Here is a 19273-nt window from a genome sequence, read left to right on the forward strand (position 1 = left end):
ATTTTAGTTTATATACAATGGGTTCTATACATCTTAAAATGGCTATAGATTACTATTCAGCTGACTTGTGTCTATTTTCATTATAATATTTAGCCTTTTATAGCATTGAAGCATAATTTTGCTGAACCTGGCTATTTTTTCGGGTAGTCTAGACTGGCTTATAACTCCAACAAGACATATGTCAACAGTTTAGTTGCAGAACAGTTTTAGGAAGGGTGTGCAGAGAAATCCTCAATGCCCTAGTGAGGAGTAACTAATATTTCATGTTTTCCTCACACCTTCTAGGGTGATGGAAGATTTCTCCCCTCTCCCACCCCATTACAGAATAGGGAATTAAAAGTATATTAGGTTTTACAATTCTTTGAAGTAGATCATAAGCAGTCTGACTCACTTTGATTGTTGGTTTGTTGGGTACTTCACAATATTTGATTGCATATGAAATAGGTTGTTTGAGATTGAGATAATATTACATTTTACAAGTGCTATTTTTCATATTGACATCATTTCATCTTAAATTAAGGCAAACGTATGGTATCTAACCTTTTGGGATTGGCTCATTTCCCTTAGCATTATGGTTTCCAGTTGGGCCCATTTTGCCACAAAGAACTACATTTTTTTTTTTTTAATAGCTGAGTAGTATTCCAAGGAGTAGATGATCCATAGCTTTCTTATCCAGTCTTCTGCTGATGAGCATTTTGGTTGCTTCCATGTTTTTGCAATTACTGATTGTGCTGCTATGAACATAGGGGTGCATGTTGGTTTCTTGTGTAACAGGTGTTTTGGATATATTCCTAGGAGTGCTATTGCTGCATCATATGGTATGCAGATTTTGAGATGTTTGAGTGTTCTCCATACTGATTTCCATAGAGGCTGTACCAACCTGCAGCCCCACCAGCAATGGAGTAGGATTCCCTTTTCCCCACATCCAGAAATGAGTGCACTCTTAAGAAGAAGCACCTGCCGTGTGCTACAGCATGGATGGACCTGGATCACACCATGCCATGTCAGAGAGAGCAGACCCAGGAATTAACATAGTGCATTTTATCACTACATGTGAAATCAAATACCAGGGCCAGGGCCAGAGGAGGGCCCGAGGGAGAGGACTCCCCAGTATAGCCTGCTCCAGACACAGGGAACTAGTATTTAGGAGGATGGGGTCTTGCTTCCCAAACTGTAACTTTGGGAAAGAGAAGAGAGCCCAGTAGGTTCTGGCTGCCTACTGAGCCTACTGGGATAGAGAATTAACAAGTGGACACCAGGGGGTAGTGATGAGCAGGCAATGGGCACAGGAAGGAGACCCAGGTTGGGTTCCTGGCTCATTGTTTCATCCTGGCCCATTGGCTTTTGTGGGCATTTGGGGTTAGCTAATAGATGGAAGATTTCTCTCTGTATCTTTCTGCTATTCAAGTAAAACAGAAATAAATAATGAGCAGAATTTTAAAAAAGAATTGATGTTTTGCCTTGAAGAAGAGAAATATTGAAAGGAAAGCAATGCATTAATTTGTATGTAATGTATTTGGGCATTTGACCATTTAAAATACTTAATCTTGTATACAGTGATGAAAAGCCTTAATTCATGAATGCACTCTCAATGTGGTGAGCCGTTTTTACTGATGGCACCACAAATTTAGATTTAAATGACTTTGTTTCTGGGTTGTAATGGACCTAAATCTCTTCTTTTGGCAGAAAAAATCCATCCAACTGATCTTCTAATTTTAGACAGTCATCTCATAGAGAATGGATGCTATTTAGTTTGCAAAATGCAGTTTGTATAGCAGCTTAGAATATTGTGACTCTTTTAATTGAGCATTCACTTTAATACGACTGTAGATGCATACTTAGCAAATAAAGGATTTTTTTTAACTTAAAAAAATTGATACGTGAGAAGTCTTTAATGAATTGGTCCCTTTTTTCTATATCATTGAATTTTTTTTTTATTTATGAGAGTATGTCTCTATATGATGTCTAATTTTGTATTTCAGGCATCACACAAGAGTACAATTGGACAAAGGTCTTTGAGTTTTGGGTTGGGATGCTTGTCAGCAGTTTTCAGCTTGTGTTTGGTGCTTGTGAGGAAAGCTTACACCCATCTCCATTTGTGCTGCTCATGCCTTTTGCATGGTGTGATTAAGCAAGGCACATCACACATGCAGTTTTGACCCTGGCAGGTACTGAATGCATTCTTAGCTGTAACTGAAGGATAAAAAGTGAGGCTACTTCGCTGATGAAAAATTTTGACTTTGGGTTCTGTGTTATTATTTTTTTTTTCTGGCATCATTCATGGTACTGCCACTTCCTCTCTGGTTTCCTGCAGTCCAACAGGCACAGATGCTTATGGTTGGAAAGGGCTCTGGCTAGAGGGTGAAGCTATATAGAATGGCAATTGCACATGGCTCCTATGTGTTACATAGCTCACATTATCTCATTAACTTTGCAAGCTATACGCATCTAACAAAATTGCTCAGAATTCAATTTCCTTTCTCTGGAGGATTAAAAAAAAGACTTTATTTTATTTGAAAGTCAGAGTTATAGATAGAGAGGGAAAAAACACGGAGAGATCTATTGTCTGTTTACTCCTCGAATGGCTGTTATGGCTGGTACTGGATTAGGCCAAAATTAGTAGGCAGGAGCTTCCTTTGGGCTTCCTACGATGATTATCCTCTGCTGCTTTTCCCAGAGCATTAACCGGAAACTGCATGGAAATCAAAGTAGCCAAGACAGGAACTGGTGCCTACATAGGATGTTGGCTTTACTCGCTATGCCACAGCCACAACACTGGCTCCTTGGAGGATTTTAATTAAGTCTCAGTCTTTGACATTATTGTACCTATGTAGAAACTGTGCCCCTGTCTACTAGTGCACTTGGGATACAGTGTTTATTCATCTTTTCTGATCTCTGGAGGAGAGATCTTTGTTGGGTCCTAAGAACCTTACCCCCCCTAACCTGACAGGTCTTTCATTAGCTCTTCCTGTCTCTGAAACACTCCACTGGTCCCCAAACCTACTCTTATTATGACATCGATCCTGGTGTCTTCTATTATTTGTTCCAGACCTGGTCTCAGCCACCGCCACCATCTTAGTTCATTCCAGAAAGTCTGAGCCTTTGCACATTTATTGATCCTATCTTCAATCCTATCTTGAACTTTCTGCCCTGCACACCAATTCTTAGCCTCCTGACACTGCTTAATATTGCCCAAACTGTCCCCTGAATGCCCTTGGAGTTCTTTCCTCCTGGGTTGTCTTTTTCCTTATGTTGTTTTGTAACCATGATTCATGCCTTCTAGCACACACATATCATTGGTTGAAGAGCCTTTCTCATTTGTTACTAAGCTTGCTGTTTTGAGATGACTGGCTATTCTGTCCTAAGAAATAGTACAGGGAACTCCCTCCAAATCCTGTCTCTACTTTCCCTAATGGTAACATTTGTAAAACTATGTTACAATTGGGGTGCAGGCATTGACACAGAGGAGGGACAGGAAATGCTATTGCCACACCCATCCCTCCTGTAGAGGGTCCTTTCTGAGTGTTGGCTGTGGGCGGTGGGCTGGGATTCCTGAGGGAGGTCAAAATGAGCCAGGCACTGACCTGCTGCAGCTGCTGCCATTCCAGGCAGAGAGTGGGCAGTGCCACAAGGGAGGTGTTCTTGAAGAGGACTTAGTGTTTTCACATAAAAGGGGAGATTATCCAGCCTTGGCAAGCAGTGATGTATTGATACATGCATGATGTACAGGTGCCTTGACTAGGTCACATAAGCCAAACAAGCCAGACACAAAAGATCCCACCTTAAGTGCTTTGATTTCTATGAAGCTTCCAGAGTAGGTTAACAAGTATTTGTACAGTGTATATGTGTGGATCCCTTTTCCTCTTTTTATTTCTTACTTATTTGAAAAGCAGAGTCTTACAGAGAAAGGTAACATGCAGAGGTCTTCCATGTACTGGTTTGCTCCTCAGTTGGCTGCAATAGCCAGGGATGGGTCAGTCAGAAGAAATGAAGCCAAGAACTCCATCTGGGTCTTCCATGTGTGTGGCAGGAGTGCAGATATGTGGGCCATCTTCAGCTGCTCTCTCAGAGGCACGAGCAGTGAGCTGGATCAGAGAAGAAGCAGCTGGTGCTGCAATCAGTGCTTAGGTATGGATTCCCAGTGTCATGGCTGTAGTCTGCTCTGCCATAGCACAAGACCAAGATAACTTTCTTTAAAAATGATTTATTTATATTTATTTTGGAAGAAGAGAGAAGAGCTCTTACATTTCTGGGTTCACTCCCCAAATGCCCACAATGGCCAGGCCTGGGTCGAGCCAAAGCAAGGAGCCAAGATCTCAGACCGGGTTTTCCACAGGGTGGCAGAGGTCCTAGTACTTGAGGATCTGCTTCTGGGTTTCCCTCATGGAAGGCAATAGCCCAAGTGCCCGGGTTATCTTCCATTGCTTTATCAGGGCCTTAATAGGGAGCTGAATGGGCAGTGGAGCAACCAGGACTTGAACTGGTGCCAATATGGATGGCCAGAACTTCAGGTTGTGGCTTAATCGCTATACCACAAAGAATGCACATGTTCTATTTCTTTAGACACTGCTTTTAAGTCATCTTTCCACCAATTTCTTATGCCTCCCTAAGGCTTTTGAACAAATAAATGAGTGTCAAAGTAGACAATCTTTAATTCACTTTATGTCCATCTTAAAATGAGATTGAATATGGTTCAATGTCTCTTTAAAATCGGTTTGAACACTAGAAATGTCTACTGCAAGGTTCAAGTTTGCTTTGATCTTGTAGAGATGTGATTAGGAGAGGAGTTGCTTTCCCTGGGATTACGCTGCACAATTAGGGTGGAACCATTGCCTTTCCTCTCGGGTGTGGGCCTGGGTTTGCTTGAAGATGCTCTTATGGTATACCAGCAATGATTTGATTTAAGGTAACTTAATTACAACTTGACTGTATATCTTTTTTACATGGAGACAGTCTTTTTATGTCTACTAAATTACTTTGAATACTTAGGAAAAATACTCAGGTCTGTAGTTCTTAGTTTAAAAGATCATCATCATCCATCATCATCTTGGAAGCCTTGCTAAGGTGTCACAGGACTAGAGGCACATTCTGTAAGATGGTCACTGAAGCCAACACTACATCCTCAGTCTTAGTTTGTGAGAGTGAGTGGGACAGAGTCTATCCATCCATTTTTCATTTGCATGATTTGGTATGGTTCCTTTGATAGTCGAGCTATATTACCTTTGGATGGTTGGCAATTATTGAGTTTCAAACTAGCTCTGAAAAGTAATCTGGTAGCAAGATATAACTGTGCATAATTCATCTTCTGGCCCAGGATTTCACAGTTCCTGATTTCTTACACACTACAGTCTGTAACATTGTGCTCTTTGGTGATAAAAAGAATTACAAAATTTAATCTGAAATTTTGAAATTTATTGAATTCTTAAATTTTCTTGTAATGTTTCTGGCACTTCAGTTTGACTTTTGTTTCTTTTTGGCTTCTTACACCATCATCACCATCATTCCATTCATTTTTTTAAAAATTGTTGATTTTAGGGTGGATTTTGGCTTAAAAGTACAACCAATTTCATTTGGAAATTAATAAGCTTTCTGAAATTTAGTCCAGCCTAGATTAAGGGAAAACAAAACAAAACAAAAAAAGCAAGACTCTTGGCAGGTCAAGAAGAGCTGATGAATGATTCTACATTTGGCCGCACCTTGTACAAATATTTTTCACACTGTTGCCTTCAGAAGAACTCATTACACTAATCCATCAGCTTTGGCTCCTTCTTAATTGTTTTTGCAAATATCTCGACTCATCGGCGGCTTGGTGCCATCCATCACTGCTGACTCCAGAAATGAAATGTGAGGGTATGTTGACATACAGGAACCACAAGCTTGGTTACCCTCAAAAATCATGCTTGAAACTTCTGCAAGCACCCACAAAACCAGTGACTCACAGCTTGAAAGATGCAGTCATTGAAGTCAGCACTGTTTTCGAATTAGGGAAACCTGCTCTATTCTCCATGAGAGATCCACAGTGTTATTTTAGAGACTGTGCTCAACAGAATCCACCCTGCTTCAGCTTTGTGTGACTCTGTACGATACCTGCCACGGCTCCACCTTCCTCTCCTAGAGTATATTTGTCTGACTTATCTATTGGAAGCAGTGAGATGAGTATTGAAAGAAGCAGAGCATTTGTAAGACCAACCTGTGTGCATAATTTTTTTTTTGTGAACGTGGCATGTGGATATTCTGGTGTGTGCATGTATATCTGATTTACTTCTGGAAATGCCCTCTGTGTTGTGGTTCTTGGGTTAAGATAATTGTAGCGTAACATACCGTATCTACTTCTGAATTTCTAGTACTTAACGATTTCCTTTGAAATTTTGAATTTTTGTCAGGACTTTTGCCATGTAGTATATATTTTCAAAGATACAAGACATGTTTTGTATTTTTTGCCATGTAGTATGTATTTTCAAAGATACGAGATATGTTTCTCAGGTTACCCACATGTATCTTAGTATAGTTTGCAGGCAGTTGTCCATTTGTGTTTCTGGCTTTCTGCTGGATATTTCCAGCTGAAATTTGTCTTGTTACATCAAACCCAGCATGCTTACAACTCACCATATATTCTTTTCTTCTAATACTCTCTTGGCCAATTTTCTGATTTTTTATTCTACGTTGAAGTTTTAGAATTGTTTTTTATCCCATCTTAGCCCCTTTTATTTAAATATTTACATATTTTACTTGAGAGAGTTTCAGAGAGAGTTTCAGAAAGAGAGAGAGAGAGAGATATCTTTCATCTATGGATCACTTCCCAAATGGCCACAGTGGTGAGAAATGGGCTGATTCAAAGCAGGAGCTTCTTTCAGGTCTCCCGTGTGAGTATAGGAGCCCAAGGCCTTGGACCATCCTCTGCTGTTTTCCCAGGCCATTAGCAGATAACTGGATCAGAAGTGGAGCAGCTGGAACCTTGCATGCACTGGGATCCCGTATGGGTGCTGGTTTATGTTCTGGCTGCCCAATTTCCTTTCCAGCTTCTTGCTTGTGTCCTGGGAAAGTAGTAGAGAATTGCCCAAAAGCCTTGGGACCCTATGCCTACGTGGGAGACCTAGAGGGGGCTCTTGGTTCCTGGCTTTGGAAGGGCTCAGCTCCGGCCACTATGGAGTGAACCAGCAGATGGAAGATCTTTCTCTCTATCTCTCCTTCTCTCTGTAAAATCTGACTTTCCAATAAAAAAATAAAGAAATCTTTGAAAAAAAAAAGTGGAGCAACTGGGACTAGAACTGGCACTTATATGGGATGCCGGTGCTACAGGCAGAATACTAGCTTGATAACCCCACCACACATGCCTCTGTCTTAGCTTTTAAAGTCTAATAATGAACCAAATCTGGCCTCCCAGATCTTCCTCCTCCTTCTTCTCCCTTCTCTTCCCCTCCCCTTTCTCCTTCTCCAAACACATAGTGATTGACGGAAAGCTACTAGCCAAGAGTTCACCCTGCTCCACCCTGTCACTTACCCCAACAGCAGGGCTGGGCAAGGTTTGAAGCCAGAACAGGAAACTCAGTATGGGTTTCCCACATAGGTGTCAGGGGCCCAAGTACTTTAGGTGCCACTTGCTGACTGTTGGGGTGTGCACTAACAGGGAACTGGAATAGGAATCAGAGTTGGGGCTTGAACTTGTGGGTATCCCATGGAATAGCTTTGTACTTGTCCTGTCTCTCGACTTTGCATTTTTTTCTAGGATTATTTCAGTCTAGAAACATTTCAATGTATCCTTCAATGTCTGCAGTAACCTACTTGCTTTCTCTCCAGCTTCTATTCACAGTACTCCAGTGCATCTTGCATACATGTGTATATCAGTTTCCTTACGCAACCCTGGATCGATTATTCCATAGCTCAAGACATCAAGAACCCCGCGGTTCTTGATTTCAACTGATCTCATTAGAAAAGCTCTCCTGAGTCTACAAGATGTGATTGTGTATTTGGTCTCTAGTCACATACCTGTCACTCTCCAGTGTGAATTCTTTGCTAGATTTGGTGTAACAGTTCCCTATTGTTATGATTAAGTCTCACATTTCTTTCATTTGTATCAGTTTCTTTTTATGCCTAGTCAAACCTCACCTTCATAATTTAAGCTGTGTCACATTATTCAACTTAAAAGTGTTACTGAGTAGATGCAAAAGGATATAAATATTTAACAGATATTAAGAAAAACAATATAGCAAGTTTCCAGTTTTGGAACCAAACATCATTACCAGAATCATTGAGTGGTCAGTGTGCCTCTATCCCAAATCCTTTATTTCGATCATTGAATCTTGTATTTCTGGTTTGCTTATGTACTAATATGGCTAGGGATTGTTTTGTTCATCTTATTGGTAATGGCTCTTTCTTGTTTCAATTTGCAGTTTTTTTAGTGTCAAAGCTAATTATTTTTGCTGTAAATCTTATATTTTCACACTTCCTAGTTATTTGAATCTCTCCAAATAAGTTCTTGTGTTTAAACTAATCATCCATAAGAGATGGAGTGCTTGTAAACACTTGAGACTATAAATGTCCATTTCAACACTGTTTTGCTACCTACCATAAGTAATGAAATTCCTTCAGTGCCACAAGAGTCATGCACTAGCATCTATTCGTACAAGAAGGTTTTTGATTCCTGTCTTCACCATTCTTGTGATGCATTTTAATTTTTGTAGCATGTTTGTTAACTTCATGTGGGTGAAAATTTGTTATTTTCATCCTGTTGTGGACTGTGCTCACTGGTTCTGTATTTTAAGGAATATATAATGGAAGTGTAGTGGGGACCGATATGTCAGATATGGAGATAAAGTGCTGTATGTCTCTGTGCATACAGACAATAGATGGACTCCCAGGGAAAGAACTGAATACATCCCTATAGTAAGATGATGAACTCTGACAATGTCCATGCCTACACTTTCAGGAAACACTTCAATAACAGCATGATGGATTTGTGACTGTTCATGAAGGACATCCATTGTAAAACTAGAGGGGAAATCAATGGCAGTGGGGGGGGGGGAACCTTGAGGAAGGGGATGGGCAACCCTACAGCCTGTGGAACTATATCCTGAAACAAAAATAAAATATGTTTAAAAAATAATAACTTATCAATGGGCTGAAGCAATGGCTCAATTGGCTAATCCTGTGCCTGCGAATACTGGCATCCCATATGGGCACTGGTTCCTGTCCTGGCTACTTCTTTTCTGATCCAAGGTTGTAGCCTGGGAAGATAGTGAATGAGGGCTCAAAACCTTGGGATCCTGCATCCGTAGGGGAGGCCCAGAAGGAGCTGCTGCCTTTAGATTGTCTCAGCTCCAGCTGTTGCAGCCATGCAGTAGATGGAAGATACGTCTCTCTCTCTCCTCTCTCCTTCACTCTGTAACTCTGCCTTTCCAATAAAAATAAAATAAATTTTTTTTAGGAACTCATAAAAAAGTTTTGTTTATTTTATTTGAAAGACAGAGCTAACAGGAAGGAGAGAGGGGGAGAGAGATCTTTTACCTGCTGATTCACTCTTTAAATGGCTGAAACAGCTGTGGCTGGGCCAGGCTGAAAGCAGGAGCTTCTTCCTGGTCTCCCACATGGGCGCAGGGACCCAAGCACTTGGGCCATCCTCTGCTGCTTTCTCAGGTGCATTAGCTGGAGCTGGATCAGTAAACTTTAGAACCCAGGACTCTAACAGGTACTCATACAGGATGCTGGTGCTGCAGGCACCACTGTCTGATGCTGAGACCAAGGCTGATGCTGTGAGACTCACTGAGTTTTTGGGACCAGACCAAAGCAAGGGGAAGGCTTAGGATGCCCCCCCATCATATGAGATCCTGTACAGGTTCTCAGCACTAAATACTCATTCATCAAGCTGATGAGTTTGTCAACATTTTTTTCACTTATTATTATTATTTTAAATATTTGTTTTTATTGGAAAGGTAGATCAGAGAGAAAGATCTTCCATCTGATAGCTCGTTCACTAAATGGTTGCAACAGTTTGAACTGAGTCAATCTGAAGCCAGGGGCCAGGAGCTTCCTCCAGGTCTCCCATGTGGGTGCAGGGTCCCAAGACCCTGGGCCATCCTCTGCTGCTTTCCAAGGCCACAAGCAGGGAACTGGAAGGAAAGTGGTGCCGCTGGGACATGAACTGGTGTCCATGTGGGATCCTGGTGCTTGCAAGATCAGGATTTAGCCATTGAGCCATTGTGCTGGGCCCTTTTCGTTCATTATTTTAAAAATTTTATCATATAAAATGAATAGACTTCACCTTTTTCATGATATGGATTTAGACGCATAGAAGTTCCTTGCTCACTCCTCCCCCCATCCTTTCTATCTCCTCTCCCCTTATTATTTTTTTCCCAAGTTGTTGTAATAGCATATTCATTTGCCTCACAATAAGAAGCTTAACTTTCTGATATTTAAAGATACTATGACAGCAAGCAGAGGAAAAAGAAGAAAAACCACAATATAATCAAAGGAAACTAAAAAAGAAATGAAAATCCTATCATTGCTCAGGAGTATAGATACTCGCCGTTAATTCCAGGATGCTACTGTCACTTTTTAGAGCTTGTGTCTTGTTGTGCCCCGTGTATAGCCGTCATAGATCAGAGCGAACATACGACTGGATAGTTACACCCTGAGACCTCATAGCTGTCTGCGCAGAAGACAAAACCCCTGTTGATTTGAGATTACAAGAGGATTACGGTTTTAGCTGCTACTTCTTTGCAACTGTTACTGCTGAGCACATGAGTGCATGAAGAGCTTCATATGACAGAATTGCTTCCAGAGGCCAGATCCTTTGGCTGCAGTGCTGGCATCCCATAAGGGAGCCGGTTCATGTTCCAGCTGCTCCACTTACAGTCCAGCTGCCTTGCGGATGGCATGGAACAGTAGAGCAGCACAGCCCAAGTCTTTGCGCCCCCACATACATATGGGAGACCTGGCAGAAGCTCTTGGCTCTTGACTTTAGAATAACTCAGCTCCGACCATTGCCTTTCAATTACAAATAAAATTGAGAAAAGAGAATCGCCTCTAGATTGTGAAAATTGTAATCAGGGGCCCAGTGCGATGGTGCAGTGCTAAATCCTCACCTCGCAGTGCTGGGATCCCATGTGGACGCATGTTCATGTTCTAGCTGCTCCACTTCCCTTCCAGCTCTCCGCTTGTGGCCTAGAAGAGCAGTAAAGAATGGTCAGGAGCCTTGGGTCCCTGTACCCACGTGGGGGGCCCAGAGGAAGTTCCTGGCTTCTGGCTTCAGATTGACTCAGCTCTGGCCATTACCGCTGCTAGGGAAGTGAGTTGGTGGATAGAAGATCTTTCTCTCTTTCTCTCTGTAAATCTGCCTTTCCAGTACATATAAACAATTAAAAAAAAAAAAGAGTTGCAATAAGGAGAATTGCTGAGAAAGATCTCAAAATACTGGATTTTACAATGCTAAAGTGGCTTCATTCTATAGCTGAATTACCTTTGGAATAAATAAATACTACTACTGAAGACTTCACACTGAAGAGCCCTACTTGACAGCTTTTTCAGTTCCTCCTGGAAATCCTTGTTGTGCTGACCACAAATATGTTCCTGCCACCTGCAGAAATTTAACTTGAATTCACCAGGCAAAGTAATGTGTTTTAGTGATTCCCGAGTTGCATTCTTTTAAGGGAGAAATGTCTTTATGAAAGATGAAAAAAGAAAGTAGTGCAGAGCATACACTGTGTATTCAATGGGTATGGACTGAATGAAGGAATTCCTCGGAGGCCTTGCTGGCTGGCAGCTCTTCTACGGGAGGTGGTGTTAGGGCAGCTGTGTTGGTTAGCACTCCCATCATGCCTGGACGTGAGCGCCAGTAGCTTCACATCCTGGTCAATCCCGGATGTTGCCTTTTTTGATCTTTGCTGGCTGGTGAGTGGGAAGTGCTGCGTTCTTGTAGCTTTAAAGTCTGGGTTCTTGTTTCTCACTGGCCTCCTGTCCCGTGCAGAGCTCTCAGCTGTGTGAGTTTCCCTGGTGCTTCTCTGTGCTGCCAGCTTTGGTGCTCCGTGATGTTTTGGTGCCACTGAACTGTGCCGTGAGTCTCCAGCTGGGCTCGAACTCCCGGAAGAGAGCGCTTCCCACGGATCGTCTACTGTCTGCACTGGAAACGTCAAGGTTAGACCTCATGAATTAGAAATAAATATCGATAAATTCACAAAAATTAAAAAGCTCCCAAATGCCAATGGGGGTGTTTATATGACACTCTGCTGGAGTAAAAACACTCCCTACACATTTTGTTCATTAAAAGCTCATTCTTGTTGAAGTATATTATGTTTTCTTTTTTAAGCTTTGTTTACTATTTTATCTGTTACAAGGAGAGACTGCTCCCACCTGCTAGTTCATCTTCTTAAATGTCCCCAACAGCTGGAGACTGGTCTGAACCAAAGCCAGGAGCCAGGAACTCAATGCAGGTGCCCCCCCCCAATAGATGAAAGAGCCCCAACTTCTTGAACTTTCATGACTGCTTCCCAGGGCTTGCAGTAGCAGGGTGTTGGAGTCGGAAACCAGAACCAGGCATTGAATTCACCTGATGCTTTCTTGATTAAAAAAAATTTTTTTTTAATTCCACAGTCATAGATTCTAGAACTCCAAGGCACATTAGGAATCACCAACTGCTTTGCTCGTTGTTAATGAAAATGAAAGGCCTAGAGATGGATACTTTTAGAAGAGTAACATATCAAAGGTTGCAGAGTGGATTTCAAGACAGCCTAGGACCAAAGCTCAGCCCTACCCGATGAATGCAGAGACAGAGCAGTTTGCTGCGCCTGAGTTGGTTTGCTAACAGTTTCCCAGTGGTTAGCATGGACCTCACAGAAGACAAAGGTCCTGCTGCTCTCATGGTTCCCTCCTCACTGTTCTGAAGCACTGAGCCCCAAGTGCTTCTCAAGGGCCATAGTGATTTTAACAGGGAAGCGTTGTTCAAGTGCAGTAAGTCTTCCCGATTAAAGAGGAGCATACACGTGCTGAGCCTGGGAGGAAGCTGTGATGGTTCACATCCTTGAGTCCCTGCCACCCTCATGGGGAGACAGAGACAGAGTTCCTGGCTCCTGGCTGTGGTCTGGTCACCACTGGGAATATCTGGCGATGGCGGGAGTTGGGGGGGCAGGTCGGGGGAGCGGCAAACCGCAGGCAGCAGTTCGCTCTCTGTTGCTCTCTGCTTCTCAACTAAATAAAATGTAAGGACATATTTGCATCTAGGTATTTAATGGAATTCTAGCTGACCTACTCCCAGGTGCTCTATCTAGATGAACTCTCATAAGCTGGAAGACAAGAGCCCTGTCTTACCAGCTACCTGAAGCCAGAAGGAGTGATCTCATCCTGAATAGGAGCCAACATGTCTAACAGCGATCCCATGCTGGCCTTCGCCACATGCTTAATTCGCAGCCATGGCCTTTTGCAGAACAGGGCCTGATATGTGCTATTAATAACGTTGCTTTCAGATGTTTTTCATGAATGTCATGGACCATTTCCTGTCCCGGTTACTAATCGAAGAAGCCTAAGATCTTGGATTTTTCTTAAGAGCCTTAGAAAATAAGCTTTATTAGGGAATACAGTATTTTGGAGACAGGTTGCTGAGAATTCACGGGAAATTATAAAACCGGACAATTGGTTATGATGTACTCACTTTGGAAGGGATTTTTTAAAAAGATTTATTTATTTATATTGAAAGGCAGATTTATAGAGAGAAGGAGAAACAGAGAAAAAGATCTTTCATCTGCTGGTTGACTCCCCAAGGGGCTGCAGCTGATTTGAAGCCAGGAACCAGGAGCTTCTTCCAAGTCTCCCACATGAGTACATGGTCCCAAGGTTTTGGGCCATCCTCTATGGATTTCTCAGGCTACAAGCAGGAAGCTGAATGGGAAGTGGAGCAGCCAGGACATGAACTAGCACTGACGTGGAGTACCAGCAGATGCAAGGTGAAGATTTAGCTACTAGGCTATTGCGCTGGGCCCCCCAGAAGAGATTTTTGTATATCAAGGCTGTCACAGGCTCTCATTTGGAACACAGGATCTAAAAAGTCTGACTCAGTTGCGTGGTCTCCATCTTAGTAGAGTTGGATGCATCCCCATCATCCTCACCATCTTTGTCTCTTTTCTATTATCTATCTATCTATCTATCTATCTATCTATCTATCTATCTATCTATCTATCTTTTTCTCTCTAACAAAAGCTGTCACACAGAAAGAGAATGTTTTCTGGTAAATAAACTTGGTGTCAGCTCTTGTTCTCCCCCTTTGTATGGTCTTGGTTTTATTTTATTTTAAGGGCAAACTGAATTTACTTCTCTGTTTTCAAGTGCCCTCTTCCTTAAACAAGCATGTCTTAACACTTTTTGCTAAAAATGAGTCAACTAAACATATTCTTAGAATAAGATAAGCGAATGATATGAAGGAGACATTGCCAAGGCAATCTTGGTATTCTTGGCAGGTGTTTGGCTGCTGGGGTGATGCCACAAGTATTTTAGTTATTGTTGATTCCCTCCCTTTTTTAGTAGCACAAAATCGATTTCATGGATTGAATGAGAGAATTCAAAATACTCAAAAGGGTCTTTCAGAGTGAAATGATGAGCCACACAAGTAACAATTTACAAAACAAGCAGCATTTAAAAAATGAAGTTTTTGTGAGTCCACGAACAAACCCCACATCAAAGGAAAGGTAGGGTTTCCTAGTCAACAGAGTGAGGCATGTGGCATGACTGCCGTTGGTAGACTCTTCAAAGATTTGCCAAGGTGGAGGGTGTCCTTCTGCTGCTGTCAATCCCGATGTCTGATTCTGGGTGCTGTATTTTGGGGGGACATTTGATTGCAGATGCTCATTTCTCTGAACATGGGGCCTAGATAGTGAAGGACATGGACATTGTCAGATAAGGTGTGGCTAGAGAAGTTAGACTTTTCACCTACAAAAGAGAAGGAGCCTTTTAAGTAGCTCCAAAGGCCTGAAGCAGGATCAAAGAGCTGGGAGTTGCGCAGGGAGTCAAACTTGGCTCCAGGGAAAGAAAACATTGTGAACCTAACACCTGGTCTTACCCTGAATGGGTGGCTTTGCAAACTCCTGGAATGCATCAGGAGGTGCAGAACAGTCTTTCAGAAGGAATTTGTCTTTGGAGTGAGCAGTTGGAGGGAAGTCCACCACCCATTCTTGAACCCCTGGCATGTATTACGGTGCTGGAGCTATGGAAGAAAGCGTCATCCCTGGCGTTGGAGCTTCATGGAAACTTGGGTGTGGAACGCCCAATGGAGGGAGCAGGATTACCTCACCTTGGAAAGGCACAACAAAGTCCTCATTTACATAAAACTTGATGGGGGGGGGGGTTTCACAATCTGGCTTCTTGGTTGTAGGAAGTCTAATTAAGAAAAGAAACCTCATGTGATGTGATTTTATGCAGTAAGAGAATGAGAGAGAAAGAGAGAGAGAGAACTACAAGCAATGAGGAGAGCCCAAAGTAGTGTGTTTCTAAAGGTGTTGGCGTTCGTCGACAGGGCTTGTAATGGCTAAGAAAAAGCTTCCACAGCTCAGCAAACTCTGGGCATTAATCATCTCGGTCAGGAGCTAGAGGTTTTTCAAGGTTTCAAGAGGATGCTTGGGAACTGTAATTACGCTTTGCAAACAACAGGTACTTTCACAATATCCTTTGTAGAATATCTCACCACCATATTGGGCTAACATTGTGGAGCAGCTCTTGCTGACGCTGCACATCGGGGTACTTCCTGCACATTAGGATTTCGTTTTCAGGGAAATATTGACCTCTTTACTTCAAGGTGCTTCACTCTGTCAGGACCCAGCCCCCATCCCATTGAGAATGCTGGGGGTCACTGTCGTTGCTGTCCTTGACTCAGAAGCTGGCTTCATTTGCGCAGCCCTGCCAGGGACTAGGGGTAACCCTGCTTTGTGTCCTGACCTCAGACGAAGGGGAATCTGGTTGGCCCTGAGCCTCTGCCAGCAGAGGGAAGACTCTTCTAGGAGCTGGCAGGGCGAGGATGTGGAGCTTGGCTTGGCAAAGTGGAAAGAACTGCAGAGCTGGGGAGAATGCATTTGACTTCTACTTCTTTCCCTTGCCTGCTATGTGACTTTGAATAAATGGGTTGACTTCATTTTTATTATGAGTGAACTAGGAAGAGCAATTTCTACATCCTAGGATTTGTGGGCTAAAGTGAAATAAAGTATAGAGACACATGGTACTTAGACACATAGTAAGGGTTTCCGGAGAAAAATAGTTCCTCTCCTCCTAACTTTTCTCCTTCTCTTCCTTTTGTTTGTTCAATAATTGTTACTTATTATACAAATATCTATTTTGATTAGGTATGGACATTCGACTTACTGTAATGCTTTTTGTCATAAGTGGATCTGCACAAAGCTGCACTTTCTTTTTTTTCATTTTTAAATAACAAAGGCAATGTCCACTCCCTAGACCAAGCCAATCCATTGCAGATGTGTTTGGGACAAAGTCAAGAGGCTTGTTCCCTTCCTCATTTGGCCTGCCAGGCAGTCACTGCCAGCCTTTTAAGATGGGTACATTTTTCTATGCTCATATAAATGCAGACAAGCATGTAAAGTTTCTCCTCTCTCCTGGCATTTTTTTGTTGATACAAGCTTAGTAGATGCACTGACTCAGGGTTTTGCTGTTTTTACTGAACAAAACAGCACAGATGGATGAATGCACAAAGACTTAATGTATCTCTTTTTTTTCATAGCCATATTGTCTCTCACTATCTGGATGCACATAGCTTATTCAATAATTTCTTTGTTGATGAGCATTTGGGCTGGGGTGGGCATTGTGCTACAGTGAATGAAGTCACTGTTGAGGAAGCCTGCAACCCACCTTGGGGTGCTTGGGATGGAGTCCTGCTTATGCTTTGAATCTATGCTTCTGGCTAAGTATCCAGGGAGGCAGCAGATGATGCCCTAAGTGCTTGGACACCTGCCACCCGTAAGGGAGACTTGAATGGAGAGCCTGGCTCCTGCCATTAGTCTGGCCCAATTCTGTCTATTGTAGACATGAGGGGGTGTGAACCAGTGTTTGGAATATCTTGCTCACTCAGAGTCTCCTTTTCCCTTGGTAAAATAAGTAAGATTAAATAAATCTTTAATTTTTTCCTACTATCCAAGTGTTATGTTTGAATCATTTTAGAATGAGCTATGTTCCTGGTAGCCTTCTGTCACTCGGGGAGGTTGCTTGGGTAATGTTTGTATTCATCTCTTTGTCTCCTCTTGTTTGAACACTGTTTAATTGCATGAAGTCATTAGGCAAGTTTAGGCCATTTCCCTGAGAACCTCAAGCCTTGCCCTTATTTTCTCCGTGTTGCCCATTACCAATCTTGCTTTTTGTCCCTCGTCTCAGGGAGGACACTTGATGGGAAGTGGGGTGGGGTGGTGGTGAAAAGCTGTATGCATGTGGGCAGTGGCTCTTCCCTCTGCTGAATGAATCCATGCTCAGAAGAAGCCTTCCTCTGCTTTAGAAACAAGCAGGTATCTGAGCTTTGGAGTTTCCAAAGCAATATAGTCTCCTGCTGTGGTTTTCAATTAGTTTCAGTGGCTGTAATAATATCCGAATATGCTGTCCTTTGTATTTTATTTCATGACCCGAAATGGTTGGGAGGTTCCAGTATAAAAAAATTGAATGTGTTCTGGCAACACACTCTGTTGTGGCTCAGTACCTAGGTTCCTGCACCTTGGCCTTGTCTGTCTCCACCAGCAATCTTTGTGTGTAATCGCAGGGTCTGAGTTCAGGCCAAGCAAACTCCAGTTGAGTTTTGGAGCAGCTCCAGCCTTTTCCTTGACGTGAGGACAGCACTGGTTGTTACCACAGCTTGCTGATGGTCAAATCCAAAGCCAGGAGACGGGATGTGGCTGTGGTGGCCCTAGGGACTGGCGACTGCACTGGACCAGTTTTTGCCTAATAATCCAGGCTGGATGAGCTGGTTGTTTTTTTAAATTTTTCAGGGAAGAGAAGCATTCAGTGTTTTGGTTATTGCATGATTTGATGGAAAACATATGTTTGGAATTAAGATATCATACCACATTTTCTGACTATTTCATGCTCAGTGGTTCATTTTATTCTGTGGTTTGCTATTTAAGCAGAATTCACAGTATGCCTTAGAGGGGTCCTTTTATGCTCTAATGAATGTGCCTAGAAGACAAAAGACAGCATTTCTTTGATTGTTTCGATGATTTAGGTTTAATATTCTCTCATTGCCATTATTAGTTTTAACTGGAAGGTAAACTTTGCAAGAATTGTGTTCATGTTTATACATTGGTGACTTTTTAAAAAAGTAGCCTTGCATACCACATTCTGAGCTCGTGTCTTGTGGGACTGGCTTGTTGAGCTTCTTCCCTGATTGGTGATTTGGTCATGGCCAACGTGCTGATGGAAAAAGCCTGATGTAGAGTTGCATCTGGATCTTTCCAGGACCTATACCTTCTACAGGACTTCAACAAGCTTCAGTGTCTAAAGCAAGAGAAGTGAAGGAAGTGACCACCGTGGAGTGAAAGGGCTCAGCAGTGAGTGGAGACTGGGGAGGAAGCACCAATGTGGCCACAGGACACTGTTGGGCAGGACATGGCTGCTCTTCTCTTTGGGGTTTTCTCAGTTTTAAGCATTCTGGTGTTTTATGCCTTGTACATTCTTATTTCCCAAGGCTATTTGACCTGTATCTTAGGTGTGCTGCAAACACACTCCTTCTGAGTCCAAGGTGAAGACCCTAAGGATATCGAGTCCTCCATTATTAACCCCTTGTTACTATTTGCTATCTCCTTTGTGTTTTGGCTTGTTTTCTGCACCTACAATGTATGTTTCTTGGAGTCAGGGGTGTTTCTCCTGCTGAAACACCCAGTTTAGCGACAAAGAAATAGGCATCAATTGATTGTGCACTGGTTATCCACATAATCTCCTTCTTCCTTGTGGGCTAAGCTATTGGCTTCAGTGTTAGAATCAAAGATGTTTAGTATCAGCTATGGATGACATCATCCGGTTCCTGTGTGACGTTGTGAAAAATGTGCAGATTCAAAACAGCTATGTAATTTCAACTTTCTGTAAAAGGGACCACATAAAGAATTAACACTGACCAAATAATCGTGCAGGTGGATTACAGCTGCTAGAGTCACTCCTGGACTTTCTCAAAAATAAACAAAAACAAACAAACAATCAAGCAAAAAAAAAAAAACCTCAAATACCATTGTGTTACCTTGCAAATGTCAGTTTATTGAAGCAGAGTGATAATCAGTACAAAGCTGACTTTTAGACTGTTTCAAGAGCCTTTGAA

This window comes from Ochotona curzoniae, unplaced genomic scaffold (assembly GCF_017591425.1).
Source record: "Ochotona curzoniae isolate NIBS_2020 unplaced genomic scaffold, NIBS_Ocur_1.0 scaffold_2453, whole genome shotgun sequence".
NCBI lineage: Eukaryota > Metazoa > Chordata > Mammalia > Lagomorpha > Ochotonidae > Ochotona > Ochotona curzoniae.